Source organism: Octopus sinensis, linkage group LG4 (assembly GCF_006345805.1).
Source record: "Octopus sinensis linkage group LG4, ASM634580v1, whole genome shotgun sequence".
Classification (NCBI taxonomy): domain Eukaryota; kingdom Metazoa; phylum Mollusca; class Cephalopoda; order Octopoda; family Octopodidae; genus Octopus; species Octopus sinensis.
Window position 1 is genome coordinate 111287460 of NC_043000.1, and position 15000 is coordinate 111302459.

At 38.5% G+C, this 15000-nt stretch overlaps 1 long non-coding RNA gene across 1 annotated transcript in view; it reads left to right on the forward strand.

Annotated features, from left to right (window-relative positions):
* LOC118763274 overlaps positions 1–1467 on the forward strand; it is an 8248-nt gene extending 6781 nt beyond the window's left edge. Inside the window, exon 3 of the long non-coding RNA XR_004999025.1 lies at positions 1457–1467. This is a non-coding gene — a long non-coding RNA (uncharacterized LOC118763274). The remainder of the gene's footprint in view (positions 1–1456) is intronic.
* Positions 1468–15000: the final 13533 nt, after the last annotated feature.

Here is a 15000-nt window from a genome sequence, read left to right on the forward strand (position 1 = left end):
TCTATTGAAGTTTATGGGTTGTTCCTTAAGCCATAACGTATCATATATTTCTGATAAATTTCTACACACGCTTGCTGCTGTCGTGTTATATCATTCAGGGATTTCTTTTCTGTGTGTATAACATTGTTTGTAAGTCTCTACATGTGATATCGTGATATGTGTGATTGTGTGTGCCATTAGGACCAAGATGCGCAAACTAAGAAACAAAGCGAGTTCTGGAGATGAGGTATTATAAAATTCTTATCATATTTATTCCAAGTTGGTTATTCGAAAACAATAATCGGTTGATTGTGTGTGTGTGTTTTGTGTATATATGGTATAAATATATGTGTGTGTATATTTTTCACAACAAACATAGATATAAAATCAAGATTCTACACCATCTGAAAGGTTTGTGTGAGAAATTTAATCAAAAAAATGTCTTAAAGTTATGAGGAAACAAAATCGGAGATGGCTCATTTCGACAGCTATGCCTATCTATCTATCTATCTATCTTATAATATATAATATAATATATAATATATATAATAATAATAATAAATATTAGGGATAAATCCAAATTTACAGGGAAAAATCAGATTTAGGATTAAATCGATTTATAGTAAAATATTATAAAATATTATTAGAGACAAAACCACTATTTTGCAAAACAACAAGGAAAGACTTAATCAATACATAAAATTTAATAAATAGTGGCGGTTTTTTTGACTATTTATTAAAATTTTATGTATTGATTAAGTCTTTCTTGTTTGTTTTGCAAAATTGTTTTGTCTCTAATAATATTTTATATATATATATATATATATATATCTAATATAATATATATATATATTATATATATATATATATACGAGTGTATATATGTGTATGTATATATATATATATATATATAATATATTAATATATATATCTAATATATATATATATATATATATATATATATATATATACAGGAGAATTTACAACAACAAAAAAAACAACAAAAGACGAAGCAGGTGGTGCAGAAAACAATGTGTATGCCAGAATGGGACGACACTGCATGGTGCCAAAGATCCCAGCAATGCCATCACGCTTCAGGACCAGTTACTGCAACAGCCTGGGTTTCAAGGGCCCACACCTTTTTAATATTCTCCCAAAGAGTCTGAGGAACTTGCACAAAGTAGATGTAGGGTTTATTTTTTTTCAATCAAAGCTAGACCTCTTCCTGTCGAGAGTCCCAGATGAACCTACATCGCGGCAAGAGGTGCAAATGAGGGTAGTTATATCAAACTCCATTCTTCACCAAGTGCCACATATTAGAGGAGGCTCTTAGTAATAACAGTGTAGCGGTGCATCAGCCTCGACCTCCAGTTTACTAGGCTGGTGCTCTAACCAACACCCAACGCATGCCATCCCGTTTGAGGAGAGGATCAAGGCCGGCTCTTCCCGTGGGAAACAGGCAATTTTCCGGTGGCAGTGCCAGTAGCCAGTCGTCGCAGCCATGTGCAAAGAAAGTACGCCAGACCAGCCTTCGTGTGGCGTTTGCCCAAACTGCTGGCACTGGTATCCGTCAGTCTATGGTGGACAGAAGGATTGTAGGCCTATTTGTCGACAACATGCTACCACTGGATGTAGCGGAGTCCCCCATGTTTGTTGGCCTGATCGAGACGTTGAACCTCAGCAACAGGTCGATGTCCTGCCGCACCCTGGGTAGGATAACCTTAGCCAGCCATAAGTAGCTGTAGTAAAAGACACTTGTCCAATATGCCACACAACTGGATTAGACCTGGACCCATACTGTGTCCACGCATTACATTAATGTCTGGGCACAGCATGGTCGAACTAGAAATGGTGTGCAAGATATAATAATTATAATGTAACCTAGCTACACTATGTTCGAAAAAATGAACAAGTGGTGACAGCTGGAACACTTTTAATCATAAATCTACTGATGTAGGACTGACCTAGGGTAAACGATTGCAACTACACAGCTCTGTATAGGCGCAGGTTTCCCAATCACATGGTTCCAGGTTCACTCCCACTGCGTGACACCTTAGGCAAGCCTCGTTAACTATAGCTTCGGGTTGACCAATGCCTTGGGAGTGGATTTTGTAGGCGGAAACTGAAAGAAGCTTGTCGTAAATGTATATATATTTAAAGCTGAAGTTGTCTGTGTGTGGCAGGTTTGGTAGCCTTCACATAACACTGTCTCCTCCGAGACCCTGCGGCGCAAGTTGACCAAAATTGAGAGTATGATAGAAGAATGCTAGCTCTTCTTTCTGTAGAAGAAAAAATTCAAATCGGACCATGTTAACACCAAAAATTATTTACATAAAAAACGTGCTTTTTTCTATGAAAATCCCTATTTTTTACGATTTTTTGACTGCTGTGTCGCCATTTTTCGGTGTATTTCAACCAGAAAAATGTTCACTTAAAGAGAATAACAAGCTACATAATGCAAAATTTTTACTTTTCAAAAATTCCAATTCTAAAGGGTCGAAACAAACCCGAGCAACGCCGGGCGATACTACTAGTATATATATAATCTACCTAAGTGGTAGACGGAAACTGAAAGAAGCCCGTCGTATATATGTATATACACTACCGTCAGAAATTAATTAGCACCCTTGATTTGCTCTTCACTCAAGGTATGTGCTGTCACCTAGTGGCCATATCTCGAACTATTGCTTTGTTGCGAGTTCACTGTTGCGCAGAACGATGACGTAACTTTGTTTGCAGAGCAGTTTGAGAGTCTACAGCCTTATGATGTTGACATAGCAGTGCAACAACTTGGAGTGCGGATGCAGACAAATCTTCCTTTGTTTAATAGATATAGGTAGCGCCTCGCAAGGACCGAAATCACACCATACTAAGTTTTCTCATCGCGTAAGACGTTTTGAACAGCTCATAAGGTTAATTGATTTAACCTATTTAATGTAGAAATTTGAGAAGTGCTAATTAATTTCTGACGCAAGTGTATAGCTATATGTCTATATGTCTATCTGTCTGTATGTATATATATATATATATACAACTTATAAATAAGGGAAAACGAAAAAATTTCTAATGCCAAATATGCCGAAATTAGACACATTGTCCATAACCATTATAATTTTTTCACAATACGCACGCTACTCAAAAAAGGTCGACAGAAATTTCTAAAAAATTCCATTATTACCATATCGGACCGATTTCAGAGTTAGTTCGTAAGAACCCTCCCTTCGTCAGTGATGAATGTGGCAAAGAAATAAATGAGATACTTACTCATACCCATGGAAGAAGCAAACACTAAGTCATGAGCACAATTAAGTACCCCAAATACATCCAAAATAGAAAATTCTCCAGCCCATTTGAGACATGTGCGATTTGAACTAAGGCTCTCACAGAGTGAGAGTATCTCATTTATTTCTTTGCCTCATTCATCACTGACGAAGGGAGGGTTCTTACGAACTAACCCTGAAATCGGTCCGATATGGTAATAATGGAATTTTTTAGAAATTTCTGTCGACCTTTTTTGAGTAGCGTGCGTATTGTGAAAAAATTATAATGGTTATGGACAATGTGTCTAATTTCGGCATATTTGGCATTAGAAATTTTTTCGTTTGCCCTTATTTATAAGTTTAACCATTAAAGGTATTTTTTAATATGCTGGCCACTGATAAAAATTTTTTTCGAAAAAATTTTATCCTACATTAAATATAAATTTAATAGTGTTCACTTCCGGACTCTCTCACTCTGTGACAGCCTCAGTTCAAATCGCACATGTCACAAATGGGCTGGAGAATTTTCTATTTTGGATGTACTTGGGGTACTTAATTGTGCTCATTACTTAGTGTTTGCTTCTTCCATGGGTATGAATAAGTATCTCATTTATTTCTTTGCCACATTTATCACTGACGAAGGGAGGGTTCGGATCTTTTCCTTTTGAACGGCAGTTTTCAACACAATTTCTAGTTAACTAAACACTTTTAAACTTCGTATACTGGTAGAATGTGTCAAAATAAAACATTTTTCTCTCTTGGCTTTCTTGAGAAAATTGTAATAAGTAAGTTTAACGTAGTTTAATTTTTCGAATTTTAACCAATCCTATGCCCTCTATTGAGCTAAAATCATTTGCTGCGTCTAAAACTGAGACAACATCCTGTCACAAACCGTAACCCTAACCCTAAATTTTAGCCTTTCGTGTTTTTTTTCTTAATTGTTAAATTAATTTAATTGTTATGCGTGTGTCTAAAATTATTCGTTTTGTTTTTGTTTTGAGTTTTTGCTTTCGTTTTAGCCTTTCGTTTTTTTTCTTAATTGTTAAATTAATTTAATTGTTATGCGTGTGTCTAAAATTATTCGTTTTGTTTTTGTTTTGAGTTTTTGCTTTCGTTTTAGCCTTTCGTTTTTTTTCTTAATTGTTAAATTAAAATTATTTTCCATTGCTTTCGTTTTAGCCTTTCGTTTTTTTTTCTTAATTGTTATCCTTAAATTAATTTAACAATTAAGGAAAAAAAACGAAAGGCTAAAATTTAGGGTTAGAGTGAGGGTTAGGGTTAGTGACAGGATGTTGTCTGCTTTAGACGCAGCAAATGATTTTAGTTCAATAGAAGGCATAGGATTGGTTAAAATTCGAAAAATTAAACTACGTTAAACTTACAAATTACAATTAAAAGAAAAAGATGTTTTATTTTGGCACATTCTACCAGTATACGAAGTTTAAAAGTGTTTAGTTAACTATAAAAAGGCAGGAGCTGTGAGTCAGTCGGCCGGAGAAACTGAGGTGGTAACAAGGCAGATGGGATTACGGCTTGAGGCGGCGACGGCGTAAGGGAAGACAGACAGATGGTATTACAGAACTAGGAGAGAGAGTGACAGTGACAGCGTTGAGAACGATAGGCAGACAGTGAGAGGATGAGAGGTTGAGAAAGACATACACAGAGGGATTACGGCGGATAGAAGGAATTGAAACGGTATGTGTTGTTGAGTTGTGTTGTAATGTAAAAGAATTGATATGTGAATTAAGTAAAAGACTTGTCGAAAAGAAAGAACAGTGCTAAAGAGACTTTAAAAGAAGGAGAAAGACTTTGAACTGTATCGTGAACATTAATGTGATTTGAACATTGTATAATGTATTGATTTGTTGTTTTCTTTAAATGCTTTGATTTGTTGTATACCTGATGTATCGTTGTTTTGATTTGATCTGAACTTATTTGTCTATGAACTGTATAATTGTATAAACCGTTGTTAAATGTAGCCAATTGCCTTCTGCCGTCTCTCTTTGTGTCTCTTCCTACTGTTGTTGTTGTTGTCGGTTCCCGCCGGTTGCCCGTGTTCGCTGCTGCCATTCTTCCCCACCGAATTCTCTCTTTCCGTGGCGAACTTTCCCCGATCGATCGAGCCGGTCAATCGTCGTCGCTCGACTTGGTAGGGTCCCGGGTTTTTCCCGAAGAGTTTGAGCGACGGCAGGTTCGTAACAACTGGTGTCAGAAGTGGGATTGTCCTGATTGCTGCGGTCGATCGGTTGTTCGCTATGGATTCGGTGGAGGCACGAACTGGTAACCAGACTGGAGAGGAAGAGATCTCGCTTGCCTTGATTGTAGAGATGTTGAGGGGCCAGATGACGCAGACAAACACATTCTTGGAAAGGATGGACAAGAGGCGACAGGACCTGTGGGCAGATCAGGAAGAGCTTGAGGTTATGGATGGGTCAGCTTTGGAGGATCAGTGTTGGACCGGGAATAAGAGTGGTCATGTGGGCGGAAATTGCCCATCAAGTGAAATGGATAATGAAGGAAGTGGACCCGAGGAACCTTGTGATATGGAACCCGTAGAGGGTGCTGGACCCGAAAAGCCTGCTAAGTCTGATGTGGAGAAGCCTGAAGAGCCGGATGAGTGTGTGTTGTCTGCTGCTGTTGTTCCGTGTCTGGAACCTTTGGCGTCTCGACCCCTGTCTCTCGGAGCTCAGGACGAGGAGCTGGTGAAGTCTGGGGCTGATGTCGCTGAGTCCGAGGAGCCGGCTGTGTGTGTGGTGGTTGCTGAGGTTGATGTGCCGTGTGTGAGTCCTTTGGTGTCTGGGCCCCTGTCTCTCGGGGCTCAGGAGGACTGTCGGACGAGCTTGCGTTTTGTGAAGCCTTCGGTGCAGAAGCTGGTGAGGAAGAGGATCAAGCCTGGTGATGAGGCGAGACGGCTGCGAACGGTGGTAGGTCTACCTAGACCAGGAAGACTGCTCCAGTGTTGGGTGAGCTTTGTGTTCGATGGCTGCTTGGGGCTGGTGGGGCCCGACAGGCAGTGCATGCTGAAGGCCCAAGTGAGGGTCGGGTGGACCTGGTAGAGGCAGAAGTTGACAGAGCGCTGGTTGGGTCGGCCGATTTATTGGAGGCTACGCAGCCGATTTGTAGAGGGCAAATCGTGGAACTGCGCCGGACGGTGAACCAGCGGCAGGGCCAGTTCTGCCAATACAGTGATGCAGTTGAAGGAGATGGTGGTCTACCGATGCAGTTGCGGAGGCGGTCCGCAGGGAGTCGCCGGTGCTTGGTTGGCACTCGGGTGTTGGTGGAAAACGCAGAAAGTTTCATCGACCCGGGCGGTCGTCGCTCGAAGAGGCAGCGGGGCCGGAGGATGGTCCCAGTTCGGCAGCGAAAGATGAGATATCGGCGACAGGGAGCAATGAAAGGGCGGAACGGTCCCTGGTCATCGGCCTTAGTTGTGCAGAATGGAGACGGCACAGCAAGGTGCTACGTGGGGGTATAGAGCCCTGAGGAAGGTGGCCACTGTAAAGGATTGGCCGGACCCTGCTTGTGTGAGGGAGCTAAGGAACACTCTCGGACGGTGCGCCCATTGTAGGCGGCTCGTAGGAGGCCTCCCGGCCTCGGCGGAGGTGTTACCCAAGCCGCAGAGGGAAGATGCCAACCTGTGGCCGGTGGTGAAGTGGTGGCCGTGGGAGGCGAGACCCCCGGAGGAGAAACTACCCAAGGAGACCTCCAGTTCCTGGAATATCTGCTGGAGCTCGCCCTTGGAGGTACGAGTTTGGTGTGCTTTTGTCGGGTCGACAAAAATTAGGTAGGGAGTAGTGATACGAGTAGGTCAATCCGTAACAACTTCAGTGACCTACTTTGTTGGCTTGGAGTCTGGAAGTCTACAATCTAAAGTTATTGTCCTTTGTTCTGTCAGATTCACGAAAGAGTGATGGCTTTTGGAAAGACCCCTACCCTTTTCCCGGTCAGGGAAGGATCAAGGAAACTACCCTATAAAAAGGCAGGAGCTGTGAGTCTGTGAGTCAGTCGGCCGGAGAAACTGAGGTGGTAACAAGGCAGATGGGATTACGGCTTGAGGCGGCGACGGCGTAAGGGAAGACAGACAGATGGTATTACAGAACTAGGAGAGAGAGTGACAGTGACAGCGTTGAGAACGATAGGCAGACAGTGAGAGGATGAGAGGTTGAGAAAGACATACACAGAGGGATTACGGCGGATAGAAGGAATTGAAACGGTATGTGTTGTTGAGTTGTGTTGTAATGTAAAAGAATTGATATGTGAATTAAGTAAAAGACTTGTCGAAAAGAAAGAACAGTGCTAAAGAGACTTTAAAAGAAGGAGAAAGACTTTGAACTGTATCGTGAACATTAATGTGATTTGAACATTGTATAATGTATTGATTTGTTATTTTCTTTAAATGCTTTGATTTGTTGTATACCTGATGTATCGTTGTTTTGATTTGATCTGAACTTATTTGTCTATGAACTGTATAATTGTATAAACCGTTGTTAAATGTAGCCGATTGCCTTCCGCCGTCTCTCTTTGTGTCTCTTCCTACTGTTGTTGTTGTTGTCGGTTCCCGCCGGTTGCCCGTGTTCGCTGCTGCCATTCTTCCCCACCGAATTCTCTCTTTCCGTGGCGAACTTTCCCCGATCGATCGAGCCGGTCAGTCGTCGTCGCTCGACTTGGTAGGGTCCCGGGTTTTTCCCGAAGAGTTTGAGCGACGGCAGGTTCGTAACAATATATATAAACTTACTTGGAAAAGCGAAACGAAGAGAAATAACGCGTGCGTTCGGTCATTTAATAACAATATAATAAATAAATAAAATATATGCATATATTCATACATATATGTACATAATTACATCTACATGTATATATACAAGCATATATATATATATATATATATATATATATATATATATATATATATATATATGAGTACAGGACACCACAAATAAACGTATAACACAACGAGAAACGAAAACAAAATCAAACAAGGAAACGGAATTTTTTTAACAACGAAAAAACAGAGTACAGGACAAACAATACACGCATTGAGCCGAACCAGGGACAGCTGATGAAGGGAAATTTTCCTTGTATTGTTTGTCCTGTACTCTGTTATTTCGTTGTTAAAAAAAGTCCGTTTCCTTGTTTGATTTTGTTTTCGTTTCTCGTTGTGTTATACGTTTATTTGTGGTGTGGTGTCCTGTACTCATATATATATATGCTTGTATATATACATGTAGATGTAAGTATGTACATATATGCATGCATATATGCATATTTTATTTATTTATTATATTGTTAATATATATATATATATGTGTGTGTATGTATGTATTTATGTATGTGTGTGTATATGTTTGTCCCCCCAACATCGCTTGACAACCGATGCTGGTGTGTTTATGTCCCCGTTACTTAGCGGTTCGGCGAAAAAGACCGATAGAATAAGTACTAGGCTTACAAAGAATAAGTCCTGAGGTCGATTTGTTCGACTAAAGGCAAAGCTCCAGCATGGCCGCAATCAAATGACTGAAACAAGTAAATGAGTACTATTATCAGGTAAAAAAAAAAAAGTTTGTGCGATGTCACGTACGTCAGGCATTTTGGATCCGCTTCGAATAAATTCAACATACGAGACAGGTTAAAAAGTCTTTTGCTTAATACTTGCCCGAATGGCCAAACTTCGGTGTGAAAAATGAATCAAAACAATCCATGTAAACCTTCTATTTTTACAGCATAGATATTTCATAATTTGTGTTCTTGTCACGCAATGCCTGAAAGCGTGTTGTTCACATGTCAGAAATAAAAACGACAAACCAAATTGAGAGACAGGCGAGGGCTAAGCTGTTGATGACCGGGTGAAAATATTATTTATATTTTGTCAGTTACAAATAGATTCATGCTAAAACACTTTGGTTTAGTTATCTTAATATGTCTCTAAACTTCAAAGCGACTTTGACATTTTCATAAATCTTACATCACAAAGATTTATTTATATTTCAACCTGACAACGTACATGGATTTATGAATATTACAGGAACAAAGAGACATGACGAAATATACGTGCAAACCTGGAGAATATGTGTATAATGTGTGTATATACATTCTTGAATAGACAAAGAATTTTTTTTTTCAGTGTGGACCCGGTCGCCTTTGTAACTATGGAGACCAGTGGTAGAAAACTGACTCTAATACACGAGTTCTTCCTCACAGCTTTCTCTGTTGATGTATAAATATGCTCACAGAGTTCCAAATATTGGTTATATACCGAGCAATTTAAATCGGACTATCTTTTATCTTTCACTTGTTTCAGTCGTTAGACTGCTACGGTCATGCTGGAGCACCGCCTTCAAGAACTTTTAATTGAATGAATCGGCCCCTACGAATGCAGGACCTGTGATGACTCGTATCAGGAAAATCAGTGGTAAGAAATTTTGTCCTAGCATGCGATTGCCAGTGAGTAAACGCTACTGATAAAGTGCAACAAGACAGAAATGTATACCTAGCATTCTCACCACCGTTGCCACATGATTTTCGCCTGCTACTGATATATTCATAAGAGACATCATATTCAGATAAATACTGCAGTTAACTTGCAGACTCAAAAAGTATATATATTTTTTTCTGTAGTTTCAGCTCAGAGCTGCGGTCATGCTGATGCACTGCCTTTGTAAGCTCTGTTGGATTCATAGGTGGTGCTTGCAAATTCTTACAAACTACTACATAAATGGCTAGGATCTTTTCCTTTTGAACGGCAGTTTTCAACACAATTTCTGGATCTTTTCCTTTTGAACGGCACATGTCAACACAATTTCTAGTTAACTAAACACTTAAAAACTTCGTATACTGGTAGAATGTGTCAAAATAAAACATTTTTTTCTCTTGGTTTTCTTGAGAAAATTGTAATTTGTAAGTTTAACGTAGTTTAATTTTTCGAATTTTAACCAATGAATCGCCTCTAGTGAGCTAAAATCATTTGCTGCATCTAAAACTGAGACAACATCCTGTCATTAACCATCACCCTCACCCTAACCCTAAACTTTAGCCTTTCGTTTTTGTTTTTTTTATTGTTAAATTAATTTAATTGTTACGCGTGTGTCTAAAATTATTCGTTTTGTTTTTGTTTTGAGTTTTTGCTTTCGTTTTAGCCTTTCGTTATGTATACGTACGGAAAGCGTGTGTATAAAATTATAGAATTATTTTGTTTGTTAATTGTTTAAATTATTTTCCATTGCTTTCGTTTTTTTTTTTCTTAATTGTTATCCTTAAATTTAACAATTAAGGAAAAAAAACGAAAGGCTAAAATTTAGGGTGAGGGTGAGGGTTAGGGTTAGTGACAGGATGTTGTCTCAGTTTTAAACGCAGAAAATGATTTTAGCTCACTAGAGGCAATTGATTGGTTAAAATTCGAAAAATTAAACTACGTTAAACAAACAAATTACAATTTTCTCAAGAAAGCCAAGAGAAAAAAATGCTTTATTTTGACACATTCTACCATTATACGAAGTTTTAAAGTGTTTAGTTAACTAGAAATTGTGTTGACATGTGCCATTCAAAAGGAAAAAATCCCAATTTCTAGTTAACTAAACACTTTTAAACTTCGTATACTGGTAGAATGAGTCAAAATAAAACATTTTTTTCTCTTGGCTTTCTTGAGAAAATTGTAATTTGTAAGTTTAACATAGTTTAATTTTTCGAATTTTACCCAATACTATGCCCTCTATTGAGCTAAAATCATTTGCTGCGTCTAAAACTGAGACAACATCTTGTCACTAACCCTAACCCTAAATTTTAGCCTTTCGCTTTTTTTTCTTAATTGTTAAATTAATTTAATTGTTATGCGTGTGTCTAAAATTATTCGTTTTGTTTTTGTTTTGAGTTTTTGCTTTCGTTTTAGCCTTTCATTTTTTTTTTCTTAATTGTTAAATTAAAATTATTTTCCATTGCTTTCGTTTTAGCCTTTCGTTTTTTTTCTTAATTAATAATTAAATTAATTTAACAATTAAGAAAAAAAAAAGCGAAAGGCTAAAATTTAGGGTTAAGGTGAGGGTTAGGGTTAGTGACAGGATGTTGTCTGTTTTAGATGCAGCAAATGATTTTAGCTCAATAGAGGGCATAGGATTGGTTAAAATTCGAAAAATTAAACTACGTTAAACAAACAAATTACAATTTTCTCAAGAAAGCCAAGAGAAAAAGATGTTTTATTTAGACACATTCTACCTGTATACGAAATTTAAAAGTGTTTAGTTAACTAGAAATTGTGTTGAAAATTGCCGTTCAAAAGGAAAAGGTCCAATGGCTATATTGAGAGAGGCAAGAACTTTGAGAGAAATAGTATTTGTTCGTTGTTTACACAACAGTGCAGGTGGATTGCATAATATCCTGTAAGTCTAAACCACAAAGAAATCCAATGTAAACTAATGCAAAAAATGCCTGAAGAAGTATGCATGTTGAATTAATGGGCCTCCATAGGGTCAATGGATATTATAAATAATATTTAATGATATCCTATGGTGAGTTGGTGTCAGGAAGAAAAACATGAAATGCCGAAACATACGTATGTAGCAATGCATTAATAAAAATTAAATTGCCATCCGTGGAGTATTTCTTGTTATTAATGTGTGTGTATGTGTGTGTGTGTGTGTGTGTGTGTGTGTGTGCGCTTGACAACTGGTGTTGGTGCGGTTACTTTCCTGTAACTTCACAGTTCAGCAAAAGAGATCGATACAATAAGAATCAAGTTTTTTAAAAATAAGGGATCTTTACCTTTTGACCTACAGATTTAAAAACTAATTTTTTGTAACTAAACACTTTCAAACGTTGTATACTGGTAGAATCTGTCATATAAAACACCTTTTACTCTTAGCGTTTTTGAGAAAAGTTTATGTTTATAAAGTTATTTTGTGTTGAAGTTCTCGTATTTCGGTAATTTCAACCAATCAACGATGTGTATTCAGCTGAATAAAATTACTGCCGTTGTTTGTCAATAGCAAATATCGGCGGTGTATTTTTCGTTTGTCACCGTTATTTTTGACATCATTTGTGCATTTGTAATGGTTTTAGCTTTAAGGTTTTAGGGTTAGGGTTAAGGTTACGGTTAGGGTTGTAATAAATAACGGTGACAAACGAAAAATACACCGCCGATAGTTGCTATTGACAAACAACGGCAGTAATTTTATTCAGCTGAATACACGTCGTTGATTGGTTGAAATTACCAAAATACGAGAACTTCAACACAAAATAACTTTGTAAACATAAACTTTTCTCAAAAACGCTAAGAGTAAAAGGTGTTTTATATGACACATTCTACCAGTATACAACGTTTGAAAGTGTTTAGTTACAAAAAATTAGTTTTTAAATCTGTAGGTCAAAAGGTAAAGATCCCTTATTTTTAAAAAACTTGATTCTTATTGTATCGATCTCTTTTGCTGAACTGTGAAGTTACAAGAAAGTAACCGCACCAACACCAGTTGTCAAGCATACACACATATACACACACATTAATAACAAGAAATACTCCACGGATGGAGATTTAATTTTTATTAATGCATTGCTATGTACGTATGTTTCGGCATTTCATGTTTTTCTTCCTGACACCACCTCACCATAGGATATCATTAAATATTATTTATAATATCCATGGACCCTATGGGGGCCCATTAATTCAACATGCATACTTTTTCAGGCATTTTTTGCATTAGTTTACATTGGATTTCTTTGTTTAGACTTACAGGATATTATGCAATCAACTTGCACTATTGTGTAAACAACGAACAAATACTATTTCTCTCAAAGTTCTTGCCTCTATCAATAAAGCCATCTATGTAGTAGTTTGTAAGAATTTGCAAGCACCACCCATGAATCCAACAGAGCTTACAACGGTGGTGCATCAGCATGGTTGCAGCTCTGAGCTGAAACTACAGAAAAAAAAATCATACTTTTTGAGTCTGCAGGTTAACTGCAGTATTCATCTGAATATGATGTCTCTTATGAATATATCAGTAGCAGACGAAAATCATGTGGCAACAGTGGTGAGAATGCTAGGTATACATTTCTGTCTAGTTGCACTTTATCAGTAGCGTTTACTTACTGGCAATCGCATGCTAGGACAAAATTTGTTACCACTGATTTTCCGAATATGAGTAGTCAGTCCACTTATGCATACCTTTCCTTCTTGGGACACAAAACTCTGCTTGCAAAGACCTGTTGAGGCAAGTGAAATCGAAATCGAAAAAAAATCAATGGAAATTGCAGTTGTGATACCAGTGCCGGTGGCACGTAAAAGAACCATCCAAACGTGGCCATTGCCAGCACCGCTTCGACTGGCCTCTGTGCCGGTGGCATGTAAAAAACACCAACCGATTGTGGCTGTTGCCAGCCTCGCCTGGTACCTGTGCCGGTGGCAAGTAAAAAGCACCCACTACACTCATGGAGTGGTTGGCGTTAGGAAGGGCATCCTGCTGTAGAAACACTGCCAGATCAGACTGGGCTTGGTGCAGCCTCCTGGCTTCCCAGACCTCAGTCGAACCGTCCAACCCATGCTAGCATGGAAAGCGGACGTTAAACGATGATGATGATAATGAGTCATTACAGGTCCTGCATTCGTAATTTTTCTGTTGGAATTTGTCGTGGTGTTGACCTGATTCATGCTGTTGTACAATGAACAGGGCCTACCCCTCTTGCCACTGTTTTCAGGGGTTCAATATTCAGAAACTCTAATGGAGTTTTGGTTAGGATTAGCGATAAGAGTTAGCAATTGTCATATATTTTTGTTACTTCTAAAGGCTGCAATAAGTGGATGAAGAAATATTTCTTTGAAATGACGATATTTTTGTGGAATATGTTGATAACTGCCATGCAACACTTTTGAAATACCGGCAAAATTTCAGTGCCAGTTAATCACTTAAGGAATTTGGTTATAAATTTTACTCTGACTATTATAATTAGTCAGGGAAGTTTGACATTCATTGTTACTTTTAGCTGTGTCATTTGTGGTTTCATCATTTTAATCATGATTCATTAAAATTAAGTCTGGTGTTAAGGCACACAAAATGATTTGCATCATCATCATCATCATCGTCGTTTAACGTCCGCTTTCCATGCTAGCATGGGTTGGACGGTTCAACTGGGGTCTGGGAAGCCAGAAGGCTGCACCAGGCCCGGTCTGATCTGGCAGTGTTTCTACAGCTGGATGCCCTTTCTAATGCCAATGCATGTTTCCAATAATCCAGCACAAATCTTTTTTTTTTTCAAAACTTGTATCTTTGGATTTGATTTAATTGTATGATTCTCTTTTACTTGTTTCAGTCATTTGACTGTGGCCATGCTGGAGCACTGCCTTTAGTCGAGCAAATCGACCCCAGGACTTATTCTTTGTAAGTCTAGTACTTATTTTATTGGTCTCTTTCGCCGAACCGCTAAGTTACGGGTTGGTAAACACACCAGCATCGGTTGTCAAGCAATGTTGGGGGAGGGGGGACAAACACAGACACACAAATATATACACACACATACATATATATATATACATATATATGGCAGGCTTCTTTCAGTTTTCATCTACCAAATTCACTCATAAGGCTTTGGTCGGCCTGAGGCTATAGTAGAAGACACTTGGCCAAGGTGCCATGCAGTGGGACTGAACCCGGAACCATGTGGCTGGTAAGCAAGCTACTTACCACACAGCCACTCCAATGTGGATGATGAGAACACTGGGGAAGTTAAATGTGGGATGATGCTCCAATCATCCATACCATACAATTAAGTCAAATCCAAA